This window comes from Carassius auratus, chromosome 24 (genome assembly GCF_003368295.1).
Source record: "Carassius auratus strain Wakin chromosome 24, ASM336829v1, whole genome shotgun sequence".
NCBI lineage: Eukaryota > Metazoa > Chordata > Actinopteri > Cypriniformes > Cyprinidae > Carassius > Carassius auratus.
This window is the reverse complement of record NC_039266.1, coordinates 12728877-12748846: the sequence shown is the minus strand read 5'-3', so window position 1 is coordinate 12748846 and position 19970 is coordinate 12728877. Positions and strand designations below refer to the sequence as shown.

Here is a 19970-nt window from a genome sequence, read left to right as displayed (position 1 = left end):
ATGTTTATAGCTGATCTTGTGTTAAAAATAGGCTCAAACAATATTAAAAAGGCTTGGGGCAAATCAAGCTAAATTCAATGCTAAATTAGAACAGACATGCATTCTAATATGGAAGAGATTTTTGAGGAGGTGCGTTACACTACTGCAAAATAATCATATTTATTCATATAAATTTAATTTAAAATGGCTTCAGTACTAATAAACTAAAGATAGGCCTCATGAAAATATACACTACTTTTTAAAATTTGGGTTGGTTTATCACTTGTTTTGTTTTTTATATATCACTTATATTCACCAAAACTGCATTTATTTGATCAAAAATACAGTCAAAATATATATTGTCACCATTTAAAATAACATTAAATAGTAAAATGTCATTTATTCCTATGATGGCAAAGCTGAATTTACAGCAGCAATACTTCTACCATAAATCAAATATCAAATCTACAGTGCAACATGATCGTTCAGGAAAAATTATAATATGTTATTTGGTGCTCAAGAAAAAAAATCTTATTATTATCAATGTTGAAAACATGGTTTGTGGAAAACATAATGAATTATGTTTTCAGGATTGTTTGAATTTTGAATAAAAAAAAAAAAACGAAAGAAAGACTGGTAATGGTAAAAATAACAAGAAATTGAATACTTATTCCTTGGCTTCCATGGATTATTCCATGATTGTTGCTATGCAGATGTCTATAGATTGGAATAAAGTGAGCATCTACATATATACACACAAAATTTAAAAAAAAAAAAAAAAAACACTAGAAGTTCTTGGAGTTGGTATTTTGTTGGAGCCTTTGTCATGTGATTTCCACCAGAACGTTTCCTGCAGTTTCTTGCCTAATAGGAGCATCTGGATTTTCACTGACCTTACACTGGACACTGAAAGACTCATGTGTGGAATCACATGAGCTTGTTATATTGGGATGGGTGCATTTTTTAGATAAATGACAATAGCATAAAATAAAATTACTTAAATAGTAATAAAATTACTTAAATAGTTTTATCCACTTTTATTTTATTCAACCCCTCCTTGTAGTGAACACTTGGTTTCCCTTTGACTCGTTTTAAGATGTTTAATGTCATTTAACATCTCTTCTGCTTCTGGACATTCATCATCAGCCGCTCGGGTCGAATGTCAACTCTTATCACGGCTCGCGACGTGTCGGGTAAAAAACGAATAATGATAACGCAAAGTCGTGGTTTAGTGATACCAGTTCCTCCATCCCCCAAAGCCCACCATTTGAGAGGCGACTTTTCCCCATGTTTGGAGCCACTGCTTTCAGCAGGAGGTAGCGGGTTGATCAGCACCCATTTGTCAAGCGGTCCCACACTGCGCCAAGACCCCATTAGCCTGTCTTTGAACGCCGCTGTCTCAAACCGTCCCATATAGACCCCCCTGACGGCCGTCGCACCAGCAGCCGCGGACTTTGGTGAGAAAACAAAGCCCTTCCATTGCATCATCACTCACCCTTGAATGTCTGTCATCTGTTTTTCTAAGGAAACGACTTTCAAAGTTGGCTGCATTAGAATGTGGGACCTCAAACGAAGTGTCAAGAGTTGATAGGGTGAAGGGGAGGGAAACGTCTTCTGACCCCCCTCCAATGCCCATCCCTCAACAAGCTTTGAATCGGCCTGCCAGAGGATACGATTGTCGGGTCACTAATCTAAACATGAACTTGCACATTAATGGCAACTTGTTGATACCTAAAGAGGCCTCTCCAAACACAAAGGGTTTGATAATAGGACATTAGCACCTTGACAGACTCTTAAGTGCCAGACTCATTGGAGTTAACTACCCACGGTGCCACATTGGTGCTTCCCACTCGATTTTTCAAAGCCACAAGATTTTAATCTCAGTTTCACTTTGAGTTTAGTTTCACACACATGTTTGCTCTGGTGTTGAGTTGTGCAATGAGCATAATTCAGTTGGTTTGGCTGTGATTCACCAAGAAGAAATTAGCAGATTTGTGTCAGGTTTTACAGGCATTATCATTTAAATAAGGCTAATTTTAAACATTTATTCAGCCTTGAATCCAAGCGAGCTCACGCACTAAATGCCAACAGGCTCCCTTTTTAGATTTTTATTGAATTAACCCATATTTGTCTTAATTTCTTTTCCCGAGATCCAAAATAAGTTTGTCATACCCATAGTCCAAAGTTGCGAGGAATGTTTGTTGGATTTTGTCAGCTCATGTCAAAACTGGTTTTCATTTTCGGTTTGTTAAAAAGCTTTTGTTTATTTTTCGAGGAGCGAAACAAAACAAAGGCTTAGTAGCAGAGTGAGAACATATGTTTGCCTTATCTACAAGTTCATTGCCTGTGTGGGTGTTAGTGGTAAAATGATTATTTCAGACCACAACGCCTCCATCGAATTCTTCTGACACGAAGCTGCTGTTTTTTCGCACCCTTCCCCTGATCTGCTAAGTGCTACGTTCATTAGCACCTTGGTGCCAATGGAGCACAGTGTTTTGCCATTGATTAGTGTTATTTGGTGAGGCGTGTGAATTTACTGTTTGCCCAAACTGAAGAGTGAGCAGTGATTAATCAGTTAATCAATTCAAGTCTAAATCAAGCTCTGTGTGGTTCCTTTGAAATGGATAGATGAGTGAATCTCACAAAACCTCTCATGCCCAGGTGATATTTTACTCCAAAATTAAATGAAATTGGATTTCTTACCATTTTTAAATATATTTATATATTTTTATTATTACATATATACTAGTGCTTTCAAATGATTAATCGTGATTAATCACATCCAAAATAAAAGTTTTTGTTTACATACTGTTTATTTATTATGTATATATAAATAGAATCACATGCATGTGTATATGTTATGTTTAAATATTAAATATATTTATATATGATATAAAATATAAAATATAAGTATATGAATATCTAAATGTATAAACATGTAAATATTTTCAAAATATATACTGTATGTGTGTGTATTTATATATACACAATAAATATGCACAGTAAACGTACATAAATAATGTAAACAATTTTTTATTTATTTTGGATGCGATTAATCGCGATTAATCACTTGACAGCACTAATACAAATTTGTAAAAATAAATCTGATTTGCTGCTCAAGATATTTTATTATTATTTTATATGTTTATGCATGATGGAAGTATTTGTTGTTCAGCCTTTAACAAATTATTATAGTTAAAAAAAAGTTTTACAGTAAAGTACTTGTTACAGTAAAAAGATTCACAATTGAGAGCAATGAGCTCAATAGTGAATCATTCCTTTTGGTTCAAAAGTGCTTTATTGTCATTAAAATAATGCCACGGCACAAACAAAATAAATAAATAGCCATTCTTTTCAAAATACAAAATATAATCTCTTAATTATTTCTTAGAATTTTGAAATGAGCTGTGACCAGAATTGTATTGTGACATGCCTGCATAAGTTATTCTTCTGTATGTTTCCTATATGAATCCCTTTTTCATGGTTCCTTATAGAACTGCAGAAGTCAGCACTCTTCTGTATCCTGAAGGTGAGAGGAAGGAGAGCTTTTTTAAACTACCTTTAAAAGCCCTTGGAAATGACTGGGTTTCACATACAGCCCAGTCTACAGGCCTGAAATAGTCTCTTGATTCCAGTTTCCTCACAGCAGCACCCAAAGACTCATTCAGGAGCAAACTAACACTGACATTTGGAGATTCCTTCCCTGAAACAAACCTTATCCTTTGTCTGCTTTCTTAGTCACGCTTTAGTGCAAAAACCAGGGATTGAGATCCTCTCTTAACTTGATATGTGACACGCGTCTTGCGGTTAAGAGCTGCTCTACATTAATCATCGCAGAGTGCTTCTCATGAGAGCAAACTTTCAGTGGGTAATTGTAAGCATATACAAGACAATGATCCTCATTGTTGTGTAATTAACCACAAGTAGTAGGAAACACTATCCCAAGATGTGTTGATTTATTCATTTAAAAATCATTTTCTGACAACCTGTAATTAAGGGATGTCCTTCCCCAAATGATAGACTATTACTTACGCTCAGTGTCTTCGGTGACAGTTTCAATCGCGGCTTGTTCAAAGTCTCTGCACGAGAGGATACGTTTGCTTTTGGCGTAAAAACATAATAAAAACAGTTAATATTTAGAATAAATACTCTTCTTTTGAACTTTTATTACTCAAAGAATCCTGAAGTGTCACAAGTTTCCAACATTAATCAGCATATAAGAATAATTTATGAAGGTTCACGTCACACTGAAGACTTGCCACCACAGGAATTAATCATATTTTAAAGTAAATTAAAACAGTAAACCATTATTTATAAAATGTTAGTGTTTTTAAACTTTGTTTGTTTCAGAAAGGAATCTCTCACCAGGGCTTCATTTACTTGATTAAAAATAAAACGAAAATAAACTATTACGGTTTAAAATAACTATTCTAAATTTAACATTTTTCTATCTAAATATGTTTTAAAATGTAATTTATTCCTGTGAAGCATCAGCATCATTACTCCAGTCTTCAGTGTCACATGACCCTTCAGAAATCATTCTAATATGCCGATTTGCTGCTAGATAATTTATTATTATTATTATTAATATTGAAAACAATATTGTCACATTTATTTGTAAGAGAATACCTACATTTTTCCTGTAGACCTGAGGATGAGGATTGTGGATTTCTAAGCAGGGGTTCATTAGTCGCCCAATTAATTATAAGCACTTTAATCAGACTTATCTTATGGAAATGAGAGGAGCAATTTGAGATTGTTTTTCTGGCTGTCTGGAACCCCCTCTCATCTTTCAGACATCATGAAACGCCCATGAACAACGAGTGCATCAGGGGTTAACGCGGATTACGACCGAAGTGTCACACACTCCTGCTGCTAAAGCAAACAACAGGCTTTTGTGTGTGTGTGTGTGTGTGTGTGTGTGTGTGTGTGTGTTTGTTTGTGTGTGTGTGTGTTAGGATAAGGATCTTGATGAGTTGCCCTAATGTTGTCAGGATCCATATATATGTGTGAGTGAATAAAGATTTTCTTTTATTTTCTTTTTTCGCTTTTCTTTTATTTAAATATTTCTTTTTTAGAGCGATTATTATTTGAGATGTGGGCAGCCTTTTGTCGCTGGTATTTCTAAAATGTGCAAGCCGCACGATGTGTTCAGAGATGCATGACTGCTTTTATATGTCAGATTAATATACTCTTTCCTTTTCTGATTGGAGAAGGAAACTCTCTCTGCGTGGTCCTTTCACATCTTCCTCTGCTCATGTGCATAGATTAGACAAGAGGAGAGCGCAGCCAAATCATACAGCAAAATTGATGATGGTATTGTCAGTGTCATCATAATGTTTGATTTTCAGTTTTAGAGACTGAAAGTGAAGTTTGGTTTTTGCAGATGCATGTGAAATTTTTATCAGCCAGAAAATTACATTTTTTAAATTTATTTTTTTATGCATGATCAAATAAATGTTTTATTTTTTCATTTTATTTTTTTTTAACGCAAAAATGTATGATTCAGCAATGATAATAAGAATCAATTATTCTTGAGCTTCAAAGCAGCATATTAGAATGATGTCATTCTAGAATCATGTGACACTAAAGACTGGAGCACTGATGCTGAAAATTTAGCTTTGCCATCACAGGAATAATTAGATTTTAATATAAAGAAAATGTTTAACTAATATTTCACAACATTAATGATTTACTGTATTTTTGATAAAATAAATGCAGCTTTTTCAGCATAGAATACTTTTTTGCTAAACTTCTTTAAAAATTGTACCAACCCCAAACCTGTATGGCCTCCCAAGTATAGACAATCCTAAATTCTTTCCCAAGATTTATTAGCCAAAACACTAATAAATAAATAAATAAATTGTGAATATGCAGTAAAATAATAATTTCCATTTTAATATATATTTAAACATTTATTTTTTTCCCCCATAAAAGTGGTGTGTATGAATTTTCCACTATATTATATAAGCTATCCTAGTAGAGGGGCCATTTACATTTACATTTTATCTACTGTATATTACATTTAAATATTACATTTTTTTCTGTTTATACAGTCATCAAATGGCGTCAGAGGTCTTTGAATATTATGCATGAGTCATATTATTATTATTATTATTATTATTATTATTATTATTATTATTATTATTATTATTATTATTATTATTATTATTATTATTTTAATGTTTTGTCACCTGACAGCCCACAGTATAAAATAACCAATCTGAAATCACTTGGCACATGATACAAGTGAATGATGACAACATTTTAATTTTTATTTGTTTGGTTGAACAGAATAAACTCAGGGTTATCTGATTATTTCGATAAACATAAATCATGTGTGATTGCAGTTTTGTAGCTGCATCTCATAATACTGCAGCTTTATGCAGACAGTCTCCATACAGACAGGAACTTGATTTTTGGAACAGGATGGAAACCTTGAAGAAAACAGCTCTGCTTAACATCAAGGCTTCCTATCAAAAGTAGGCACGTCATAAATATATTCTTCTCAGACATCTTGAGATACCCTCTTTTTATCCATGCAGTCCCTGTAACTTTGGAGTGCAGACGTGTAACCTTGCTAGTATAATGGGATGAGACTTTGAAATAAGATTTGCAGGATGAAAAGACAGTGCATTGATTTATAAGAAGCCAGTGGGCAAGAAAATGTTTTCCGAGGCTGCAGAAGGCCACAAGGTCTGCCATTAATCCCCTGACCTCTGATAGGAGCAAAGAAGAAAGACGAAAGCGGAGAGGGAGAGAAGAGTTTGATGAGCTCAGCTGCAGGAACGGCTGGCTCTATTGTTTGAGGCGCTTCGTTCGTCTTTTTTATGACTCCCCTCTTTCTTTTACTATCTACAATCTAATTAGCTCCATCCTAATCATGTGTTAAATTGCATAACCTGTTTACTGTCTGTTTGCCATGTTGTAAAAATGTGTGAGGGGGCCTGTAAACTCAGATCGCAATGAATTTGATGACTTTCCCCTCCTTTTAAAGAGCTTCTGGTACGCTGGACTTCAGGAGGAAATGTAACCTCCAGAGTTTGCTTTGAAAGAATATATATATATATATATATATATGTATATATATATATATATATATATATATATATATATATATATATATATATATATATATATATACATATATATATATATACATACTGTATATGTGCTGCACAAAGCATTCTGGGAATGTTTTTTCTATTGTGAATGTTTTTGCCAGCTAATTCAGTACATATTATTGTGTTTACTGGACTGTACTTAAAAAGTTTGAATACACAGACATTTCTGTAATTCACTCAACATTCTGCAGTTAACATTATTGGATTTCCTATGAAATGCCATTATTTGCACACCTCATCTTTTATGTAATCAAAGTCTCTGACATCAACGCTGAGGAACACGTTACGAAAATACCACTATATTTCCTCAAACACCATGCGAACGCTCTGAAATACATATGCGTCGCTTAAACTAATGGTCCAATCAGGCACATGTTACACATTCATCAAGTCCAAGGTACAAGGTTCCAAATGTGCCAGGATTGGAAGTACGTCAGATCCCTCGAGTGGCCAGCCCCTTTGATACAAGCAATCCAGAATGTATTGTTTTTTGTAAACACATCTCAATGATGAAACGTCCACTGATTGTGCCGCATGCTCTCCTGGCAACAAGGTCAAGTTTTTCCCCAACAAATTGGCCAGCATTTTGGGGGTGGAGGGCGATGCAGTCGTTTTTGTAATCAGCGTCAAGTGCCGTGTTTGCTGGGAACGCAGATGGAGAGGGGGCGTCCGGACCCTGCATGCTTGAGTAATGGGGAATCTTGCACGCCATCAGGGATGGGCCCTACTCATTACACCATGCATTAGAGCATTTTATTGGTGTGTTCCGTTTGGATATGGAGTGGTTAAAGCTTCCTGCGAGGCCACTATGGGGGGTGTGGAATTGCGAATTGGGATGGAGGAGTGTAAAACGCTGTCTGACTGCAGACACTCTCTGGTTACGGGTTACGGGTTATTCGGTTACATGCATACACACACATATGCACACCCTTTCATCCAGTCCAGACAGTCCGTAATTTTGAGAAAAAGATATGTGATGTTATTGAGAGAGATATGGCTTATACGAATATACACAAAATGTAAAGTCTGCATTAAATGAAAATTCACTGTTTAATAAATGTGTTACAGATCAGTTTGTTATTGTGAACAATTCATACATGGATGTTAGTGCCAGACTCATTTAGTTCATTTAGTTTTAGCCCCACCCCTTCATGTTCATGTTCTTCTGCCTAGACTTTAGATTGCCACGCCCACATCTCAACATCCAGACAACAACCGATGCATAAAACTGAGTCCCCGCTCTGTTTTCTTTTTCGATAATCTGCTTCAGTCAAATGCATGACGCAATCCAGGAGAAAAAAATTCAGGCTACTTTTTTTACGCCGTGACTTTGAGCAATTTTATGTCTGATACTCTGTTTAACTGTCTCCATTATCACACTTAAAAAAAAATAAACAAAAGTTTTTACCCAAGGTTATGAAACATGGATTTGGGGGTGTTAAACCTTCACTGCAATGCCAAATGCTTTGGACAGTCACAGAAACACTTAACGCGTTATAAAAACATTTGTAAATTTCAAATGTGAAACACATAGACTGACATTAAGGAGCTTGATAATACAGTTTAGAATAATATGAAGATGCAATGCTAAACCCATTAAGTCCGTATGAAAAATAACAATTTTTTTTAATACAAATAAACCAAAAAGCAGGGTTTCTAATCATGGTAACCACAAATTAACTATGTTTTGCTTCTCTTACCTTAGTTTAATCAGGGTATTTGTCTGAGGGGTTAACAGGTTGTGCTGTGTTTGTCCAATAAATGATGATAACACAGCAAACATGCAAATAAAAACATTAACCCAGGGTTTAGGAATATACAGTGTAAAAAAACATCAGCTAATGAATACCCAGGATTAACTGTTAACCCCGAGGTAAAGTTTAAACAATGTGAAACAAGGTAACCCAGGATTCTAAAAAATATAACCCCAGCCTATGGGATATATTTTGAATGTCTGGTAGTCCTCAAATGACATTATAGTTCCGTGTTGTCTTGTTAACAAAGACACGGCATATATTTTGTCAAAATCTCGTCTTCGTCACAGAAAAAACGTTCGTTATCGAATATTTTTTGTCTTCGTTAACAAATTAAAGGTACAGGTTGTAGGACCTGCCACGAGAGGGCACACTACCAAAACAATAACAATCGCGTGGTTTGATGACACCAAGGAGGAGGATGCTTAGCTCTCTGTAAGGCTAATGTTGCTAAAGCTACCATTGTCAATGCCCGTTTTCACTAAAGCTGCCTTCACGTGCTACCAGAATGATTATGAATAGGAAAGTGGTAGTTACAAATTGCGCTTGGAAGCAATGTGTGAGGTCAGTAACATGGTCACCGTAACACCAGTATGACCATGAGCATGAGCTCTTGAAGCTCTGCACTCCTTTGAGAAGTGAGCAGGGTTGCCAGTTATTCACAACAAAACCTTCCCATAGATATGAAAATCATCCTGTGGCAACAGTGTTAAAGTAGCCTAATTCCGCCGGGAAACTGCAAACTTGGCAACACTGGAAGGGAGACAGGAGCACCAGCTCATTTTCATTAGGGCTCATGCCCTAAAAGTGGCAATATCAAGAAGTTATGAAGAATTATCTGTGGGGTATTTTGAGATAAAATTTCATACTCTGGGGACATCAGAGACACTTGGTTTTGGAGGTATTATATCACACTTTTAAGACTTCAAGAAAACAATGAATGGCCTAAAGTGAAGACGGGGGCAATCTCAGTGGTCAGTTTATTATTTATGCAAATGACAGGAAGTGATTACACTCCCCCACCAAACCACGGTTTCCTCACTGTTAAGCTTATGATATAAAGGTCTTTTCCACTAGGTATGCAGTGACATGACAGCTGCCTGCTGATAAGCAAACCTCCATTTGCATTTGCTATGCTCTTTTTCCCGGTCTGGATATTTGTTATGATGGAATCTATAGATGGGAAAGAAAAGAAAGGAGTGTGGAGGGAACCCACCATATGCAGTTGTCTGATAGGCTGGGTCCTCGTATCCGCCCACAGTTTTCCATTATGCTTTAGGCAACCCGTGCGGACCAGATTATAATATGTGTGATTATAATGTGAGGGACAAAGATGGAAATTCTTTTTCCATGGTGGCATCCCTCTATCATAGAAAGTTGAACTGTGTGATGTCAGAGCAAGAGTAGTTTCATGATCCCATGTTAAACCTCAGCATTTCCACTGTGAATCATCATTTAAACATCAGAGTTTACTACTTAAGTCTTCTCAAGACTATACTTATCCTGACATATTGTGACAGAAAAAGTAGTGAAGTGAGATACGGTCACAACTTTATTGTATTGAAATTCAAATTTGATGAACATTTACTACCGTTCATAAATTTGTGGTCAGTTAGATTTCTTAAACTATTTTAAAAAGATTTCCTTATCCTCACCAATGCTGCATTTTTATTATATCATAAATACAGAAAAAGACTAATTTTTATTATATTTACTAATGTTATTATTATTACTTCGTATTTTTTCCAGGCTTCTTTGATGAATAGAGAATTCAAAAGAATGGTATTTATTTCAAATATGATTTAGTTTATGACTTTACAAATGTTAATGTGTTCTTGCTGGATACAAAGTATTGGTTTTATTTGAAATCTGTACTGACCCTCAAACTTTTAGACAGTATTGTATATATACAGTCATGGCCAAAAATATTGGCACCCTTGGTAAATATGATCAAAGAAGGCTGTGAAAATTAATCTGCATTGTTAATCCTTTTGATCTTTTATTAAAAAAAATTCACAAAAATGTATCCTTTCATTGGATAATAAGAATTTTAAATGGGGGAAAATATCATTATGACATTTTTTCTCAAATATACGTTGGACACAATTATTGGCACCCCTAGAAATTCTTATGAGTAAAATATGTCTGAAGTATATTCCCATTCATATTCACAATTTTGAGCACTCCAGCGTGATTCTGAACATGAAATTATCACCAGCCATGGCTTCCTGTTTCACGGAAATATGAAGATGAGGGAAAACAAAGCCCAAATTCCCTTAATCATCCATCAAATTGAGAAAAACCAAAGAATATATTTCTGATGTGCAAGAAAAGATAATTGAGCTTCACAAATTAGTGAAGTGGCTTTAGGAAAAGAGCTAGAGCAGTGAATATTCCCATTTCCACCATCAGGGCAATAATTAAGAATTTCCAATCAACATAATACGTTATGAATCTGCCTGGAAGAGGACGTGTGTCTATATCGTCCTAATGTGTGGTGAGAAGTAGAGTTAGAGTTTAGAAAACCTTAAAAAATATTGTCAAACAGCACCTACATCACCACATGTTGTTTGGGAGGGTTTCAAGAAAAATTATCCTAGCTCATCCAAAAACAAACTAAAGCATATTTTGTTATCATTCATGACTGGCACTTTAAATGGGACTGGCTTCTATGCTGAGATGAAACTAAAAAATGAGCTTTTTAGCAGCAAACTCTTAAGATGGGTTTGGTGAACACAGAGATAAAAAGTACCCCATGTGTACAATGAAATATACTGCTGTATATTTGATCTCATGAGCCTATATTTCTGCTGGAGGTCCTAGACATCTTGTTTAGATACATGGCATCATGGATTCTATCAAATACCAATAGATAAAAAATCAGTAGGTGACTGACTCTGTTAGAAACTTATAAAAGCCTTGTTAAATCTTACAACAGTACAATAATCCAAACACAAACGTCAAAAACAAACCAGAAATGTGTCACTGAGCACAAATCCAAGCTTCTGCTATAGCCTTTTCCAGTCCTCTGACCTGAACCTTATAGAAAATGAGAGGAGTGAAGTGAATAGAAGCAGCACCAACATGGAGCTGGGAATCTAAAGGGTCTGGAGTGATTCTGGATGAAGGAATGGTCTCTGATCTCTTGTCAGGTGTTCTCCAACCTCATCAGGCATTATAGGAGAAAATTTAGAGCTGTTAAACTGGCAAATGGAGGTTTCAAAAAGTATTGAATAAAAGGGTGCCGTTAATTGTGGCGAATGTGTATTAAAGAAAAGCATTTATTTCATAATTATATTTCCCCCCATTTAAAATTCTTATTATCCAATGAAAGATTAGATTTTTGTGATTAGTTTTTTTTTTTTTTTTATAAAAGATCAAAAGGATTAACAATGCAGTTTAATTTTCACAGCCTTTTTTGATCATATTTACCAAGGGTGCCGATATTTTTAATATTAATCTCTACATAATTTATCACAGCGGTCCTCAACCTTTTTATCGCCAAGGACCGGTTTAATGTCAGACAATATTTTCACGGACCGGGCTTTAAGGTGTGACAGATAAATACATCAAAATAAAATGATACGACTGGCATAGAAACTGTGGTATATTGTAAATATAGTAATAAACATGAATCCACTGTGTACTCTTATGCAACTTTATTAGCAGCGTCCTCATAACATCACGCCAACAACATAACATGAATAACATCCTCTCGCTCACTGACTCCGTGACGTTTAAACATGTCTTAAAAATATAAGATACTGCAAAAATCCACCGCTCCCGGCTCTTCTGGTCCAATCAGTGCAAGGGTTGTGCCAGTGTTGTTTTGTGTCGAAAATGTAAAAAATGTATATAATGAGCGAGTACATCATGAATCTATTTTCCCAGACCGTGTTTTTGTCTTTTCCTGAATCACTGCGGTACCCTTATAATAAGTGTTTATATTCGGGCTATTTTAGTCTGGTTGGGGTTGGCAACGCTGCAGAGTAGCACAGTACCTGCGTGACTCGCAACAGAGAGAAGTAGCTCCGGCAACAATGTTCTTCCACTAGACGCGAGTGCCAAAAGTTACTGACTGCAGCTTTAATGTAAGTTATTTATTCTTTCTTGTGCGGCCCGGTACCAAATGACGCACGGACCGGTACCGGTCCACGGCCCAGGGGTTGGGGACCGCTGATTTATCATATACAAGCCATTGTACTTACACTGTTGCACTATTTATTTTATTTTATTTATTTTGTTACTTTAACATTTAAATTTGTTAATCTCTGAACTATGGTGGAGCGGGTTAAATCAAGCGTGCTTTTTGATTAATAGTATGAATGTATGTATTTTATAGGGGTCTAAATCTCATCAAAAGCTGAGGTATGCGGTACCCTGCACCTCTCCCATGTGGTTTGTGTTTTGACATGGGAGGTGCCATCCACGAACAGATAAAGCAGCCCTCTCCGGCCCTAATGACGCATGACGTGGTGCTGCGTTTTGGGTCCTAATTTATGGCTTCCTATGTCAGTAGAGTCCTCCTCTCCAGGGAGGTTCAGGCAATTATTGACCTTGCATTCTGGACACGTTCCATGAGAAGGCAGAATCTGGAATTTTGATTACGGTACTCCGGGCCTGTGTGAATGCAGATGTCTCAGCCTTGTTTTAAACACAGTTTGCTACATCCAGTGACAGGCAGGTGTTTAAAAGCATATTTTAGTATTTCCCAAGAGTAAATTCATTATAATCTCCAATCTGGAAACTGTTCAGTTTAACATTGTGAAATTGGTAGCTGTATGTTGTGAAATATCATTTAGATTGATTTTATCACCACAAAAACAACATTTAGAGATGTTTACACATGCTACAAAAGAACATATGCACTTTTAACTTGGAGTAGCTTGGACCACTTCCTTGCTGGCCCACTTTAGTGTTTAATATAAATTTCACTTCAGGTACTTTATATACAAGTTTTTTTCAGATGATCAGCCCAGATGATTATTTATTTTATTGATGATCATTTTAGTTAAAGTACCAATCCACAATACTGCATTCATTTGTATGTGCAAGTAGATATTAAACAAAGCAAAATTGGATATTGTAGCATGAAAAAGTTATACAAAAATAAATAAAAAAAATCAATTATTTTTTTACTTTGTTCGACATGTAATATCCACTTTTGCATTGTTTAATATTCACTTTCAATGTGGTGTTGTAAAAAAAAAAATATATATATATATATATATATTTATATAAATTGGTTTTTATTTTATTTTTTAATTTAATTACAAATATATATATATTTTCAGTTCAGTTTGGTTGAGTTCCACATTTTCAGTTTTAGTTTATTTTCTATTTTAGTAAAAGAAATGACAGCCTTGTACTTCTCAGCACAATCTAATGTTACTAAAATAAATATTTTAGTTTAGTTGAGTTCGTTTTGGAGTTTTAAAGCTATATTTAAATTAAATTTTCCTGATATTTTTAGTTTTTAATCTGTATTTCATTTTAAAAAAAAAATTATATATATATATATATATATATATATATATATATATATATATATATATATATATATATATATATATATATATATATATATATATATAGTTTGCATTAACAATAACACTGTTCTTAATGGTTCTTCACACCAACCCCTTTTGTTCTTTTCTCACCTGTCTGATCAGATCAACAATTGGTGTCAAGAGCATGTGTTCATGTGGAAGACAGTGTGAAACGCTAAGGGGGCACGGGGGCTTTTTATTTTAATGTTGCTTGCATAACAGGGAGCAGGTTTTATCTCTCCAAGCACTGAAAAAATGTAATGCTTCCACTCTGAGCAGAGCACGGCTGACATTTTTACAGTTAGCTAGGAGCCCAGCAGACGTGAGTTTAGAATGTGTTGATGAGCGGCAATAAATTACGTGTGAATGTGCAGAGTGTTTATCATTCCCCATTTTCACCGTTATTGCTTATATGAGAGAGGGTCTCTTTGTCCTTGTCTTGTGTACTCATCTTTCTGATGCTCCTACAGAAGTGTCGGGAACAGTCTGGAAGCTGGATTTGATAAGCGGCTGAAATTCCACATCTCCCTCCTATTGGTTTCTTCTTTATGTGTGATTTCACAGCCCATTGAGCCGAGGGCTCTGGTATGTCCTGCTTCCAGAGTGGCTCATTTGGAATGGTGCTCATCTGCTCCCCGTCTGATATCTGGCCTGTTCCAGACTTTATGGATGTGAAATATAGGTGGTGTTGGAAAGGGAGCCTCTCCTCTCTGGGCGCTTTGGGCGCAAGACGGCACGTTTCCAAATGAGAGGCAGGAATGTTACTGTGAGTTGTCTCTAGAGCTTTGATGTCTGAAGAACGGTGGGCTTTCTGTGGGATTCTCTTTCCATTGGCCTCTCACGTTACTGTTGCGCTCCGGAGGGCCGCTGGCAGAATGGATTTATATGCCCCTTTTTTTTCCCCACTGTACAATAACCTACATGTACAGCAGATCTCTCATAAAGCGACTGCACATTTTAAGAGGATTGTTCACCTGAAAATGATAATTCTGTCATCATTTACTCACCCTCATGTTATTTCAGACTAGGACAGGAAAATGCATTTGATAAGCTTAAAAAGGAACACAAAGTGGCCCATAAGATGATCCAGTTGCCTACTTGCGAGTAACAAATCATCCAGTCTTGTTTAGTGAACTGGATCGAACAACTCATTTGACTCTGAAGAATGATTCATTTATGCTGCTTCTCACACAGCTCAAAGGGATCGTTCACCCAAAAATGAAAATGTTGTCATGTCGTTCCAAACCCGTAAAACCTTTGTTCATCTTCAGAACACAAATTAAGATATAGACAGCAATGCAACTGACACGTTCAAGGCCCAGAAAAGTAGTAAGGACATCATTAAAATAGTCCATGTGACATTGTTCAACCGTAATGTTATTGAAGAGCTACTCCGCCTCAAAATGAAAATTTTGTCATTAATCACTTACCCCCATGTCGGTACAAACCCGAAAAGCCTCATCAGAATAGTCCACCTGCCTTTAATCTACGAGAATGCCTTTCGCGCACAAAGAAAACTAAAATAATGACTTCTTTCAACAATTTCTTCTCTTCCGTGTCAGTCTGCAACATGCATTCACGACGCATGCATGTACATTCCTGTCCTTGCAAACAAGGCATGTCACATTGATGTTCAATGGCAAAACGCGCATGCGTCGTGACAAAGAAGTTGAGTAAATTTTTTTGCGTCACAGTTGAACCACTAATGCCACATGGATTATTTTAATGTTGTTCTTACTGTTTCTCAGCCTTGAACGTGTCATCTGCATTGCTGTCTATGCAGGGTCAGAAAGCTCTCGGAGTTCATCAAAAATAACTTTATTTGTGTTCTGAAGATGAACGAAGGTCTTAAAGGTTTGGAACGACATGACGGTGAGGGTTCAATCACTATTCATTGTAATATGGAAAAGATCGACCAGCACATTCTTAACATTTATCCCTCGTTTTCCACAAAAGAAAAGTCATGTAGATTTAAGACGATCTATTTGTTCAGAAAAACCCTGTCATACGTGCACAAACTGACAATCATCACTTATAAGCTATTACTAAATATTGTAGAAACATAATTTTCTGCAAAGTTGCTTTGTAACGATATGTATTGTAAAAAGCGCTATACAAATAAACTTGAATTGAATTGAGCTTTGAAATGTCATAGAGATTTGAGTGACACAAGTGTTTTGAGATTAAAGGCCCATTCCACTAAGAACAATAACTATAAAAAAAACTATTACATTATATTGTTTGAATCACTTTCAGAACTTTTATTTTGCGAATGAGTGATAAAAACATGGACCGCCAACTCATTCCATCCGACTTTAAAGAGCCTGAGCATAACTACAGTGTGAGCATTATCCTACATTGATATGTATGCATAGTTATCATTATAGTTATCTTTATAGTAATAATTTTTAGTGTAAACAGGCCTTAAATGATGACAGAATTGTCATATTTCATTGAAGTATCCCTTTAAACCGCAATAAAGAGTTTTCCCTCCGTCTCCCCTCCTTAGCGGCTGTAATAATTGTTTAGTCTAGGATGAGAAATGTCACAACCTCACCGCTGTGAGTCATCCATAAATTTTCATTCTTCCATTTTAGCTCTGATCCTGTGGCATTAGCATTCTGACGAGAAAGCAGCTCGGACTCTTTTGATGTCAACAGCCTGTAAAGTTGTGTAATAAATAAAAGAGAGAGCAGGATTTGTGTTTCCATTCACTCACACGAGCTTTGAGTGGCTCAGAAACCCATCTGTTGGACAGTCGGGAAAAGCCCACCGGTATGGAGGCTGAAGCAGAGCGAAGGAGATTGTGTCTGTGTACACCTGCAGAGTGTTTGATTGCATTTCAGATCATAGGCCTGTTTATAGTTCTGCCAAAGACGCAGTGAGCGGTTCCTCGTCGTCAGTGGTTAATGGAGGACTAAATGGGCTGTGTCTTCAGTGGCATGTCTCATAGAGATGAGGTAGCAGAGAAAACAAATGATGAAATGGCGATCAAAGGCCAGCAGGGGGCCGGGACTGATGCTCTTGGAGCGGACCATGGTTGAGCTACAGTGGGAAGCTGGGAAAAACCCACTGGTCAACCAGATGAGAGCTTAAGCCTGGGCTTCATCTCCCCCCAGTAAAAACATGACTTGATCAGGTCTAATAACGTACAAGACTACGCCCATCTCATAAATGTTCCCCCTTCCACTGAATGTTGTCACATTCAAGAACACTGTGGCTTAGTGGTTGGAACAGAGAGATTGAGCCATGGTGCTCATGTGGGAAATGCAAGCTTGAATCCCACACTATCAATAAAAAAAGCCTCTTTCACTAATTCACCAGTGAGTTGTACCAATATCATGCAATATTTATTGATTACAAACCATATGCAGTCCGTGCTTGGCTCCGGAAAGAAATCACTGTGGGTGCTTCTTAAATTAGTCAGGGTGCTTTAACCTTAATATATAGGCTATATAAAGGTTTTAGTGCAGTCCATTATTGCTTACAACCTTATATTCAGAGATGGGCAAAAATGCGTTACAGAGTTATCTGTAATCTAATTACTTCTGTAATCTAATTACTTTTCCTGTTAACGCTGTAAAGTGATTAGTTATATTTAAAATGTATGTAATTTAATTACTGTTACTTATGTCAATAAAATTACATTACTTATGTTACAAATGCAGTGTTAAAATTTTTGAAGTAAAAATCATCTTTTTCTCATCAGTATGCCTCATAATAAATCACTGGAGAATGTGGGCTGAAATGCAGATGAGTCCTACAACATTTACGAACAAGTCATATTTCAGTTTGTATGAATCATATTTAAAAATGTTGCACTCAGTATTTTAGCACTCAGCATTATAGTTTGGGAATGTGTATATGGGAATGTGAATGTGTACAAGTTTATAAGTAAAACTAAATGACTCATTTAGAATGAGATCATCTGCTCCATTAAGCCGTGTCTGCATAACAATTCAAGGTTTATTTCTTACAGCGCGACTTCTTCCAAAAATGGAAAGTGTTTTCTTTATTTTACAAAACAAAAATAAAAGCGTTTGCTAAATGCATACATGTAAGTGTACTTATGTATTTTTTCAGTAAATATGAAATTAATAAAATAATGATAGTTTCTCTTTGTAGTGTATTTTTTAGGTTTGATAACTTGAAAAGTAAATTAAACTTGAAAGTAAAGTATTTAGTAATCTGATTACTGTTTTAAATGCATTAATCAGTTCTGTAATCAAATTGCAATTTTAAAGTAATTTTTTAGGGGATTACTTTTTTTGAGTAATTTATCCAACACTGGTCATAATCAATGACATTTTCTACACTGCACAATGAATCTCTTATTTACCTTCCATCTACTACACTTTGTTATAAAAATATTATTTGCATTATGCAAAAACTCTGCCGATTTGAGCAGTTAGTGGATTATTCAATGCCTCTGATTGACTGTTGCATACAAGAAATCAACAGATATGTCTGTAAAACACGCTGAAATAGAAACAGAGCCCGAACCATAACACGCTGGATAATCTGTCATATCTGAAATGAATTGCCATTATTACAGCCACAGCACCACCGTACCGAGCCTGCTGCAGTCCAATTTAACCAGATGTTTACTCATAGTGCTGCACCTCAAATTTTTAAATCAAGAAATGTTTTGTGCCAAACACTGTTTCTTTCTATGCAAATTGAGTGTATTATAGAGTCACATCAAAAACACACTTAACACTATAAAGCCATACATTGATATATGCAATATATATAGCAATCTACTACATTCCGTCTACCCTTTGATTGGTTTACACTTGTTTTGGTAAGTAAAAGGCCTTTTAGAATTATTTTTTATACTTACTAGACTAGAGCAACTTAAGTTTTACTTCATTATCTATACATTTTTTTATATTGTGTTAAAATGTGAGTATCAGATGTGATGCATCAGACTTTTGAGGACTGTTTATTTTTACATTTCTCAATTCAATATAATTTCTCATGATATTGGATTGCATGATATGTTTTGTCCAGAAAACTACAGAGCTTTGATCATAATACTAAGCATTTAACTAGCATTTTACTAAGACACTTTATTAGTAGATATAGACTGACAACTGATGTTTATATGCATTTTAGTTATCAAAACTTTACCTTTCTTTAACCATAAACATTTCAGAAACTACCTCAAATTGCATATTTTGCAGTTATTGCAGTTGTAGTCTATAAATATATATATTTATTTATTTCTTTAGTTTGAGCTCAATATTCTCCTAAATGTTATGAGCTATAAAATCTGATATACAAAATGCAAATATTTTTTTAAACAGATTTTGTCTAGAAGTCAAATATACTTATATTTAAATTTATGTATTTCTTATGTCAGTAAATATTTTTTTCTAATGTACATTATGTTTAGCCATTTAGCGGTTGCACAAATGAGGAACAATATTGCCAACAATACTGAATCCTATAGTCTACAATATGAAATCCTATTAAGAATCATTCAGCGAACTGGTTGTTAGAACAACATTGTGCATGCAAATAAACAACAGCATAAGTTGACGCAATTCAATCTTAGTGAA

General features: G+C 35.5%; 1 protein-coding gene across 1 annotated transcript in view; it reads left to right on the top strand.

The window, feature by feature from the left end:
* Positions 1 to 19970, top strand: part of LOC113042319 (double-stranded RNA-binding protein Staufen homolog 2-like) — a 115081-nt gene that overhangs the window by 82944 nt on the left and 12167 nt on the right. The window lies entirely within an intron of this gene.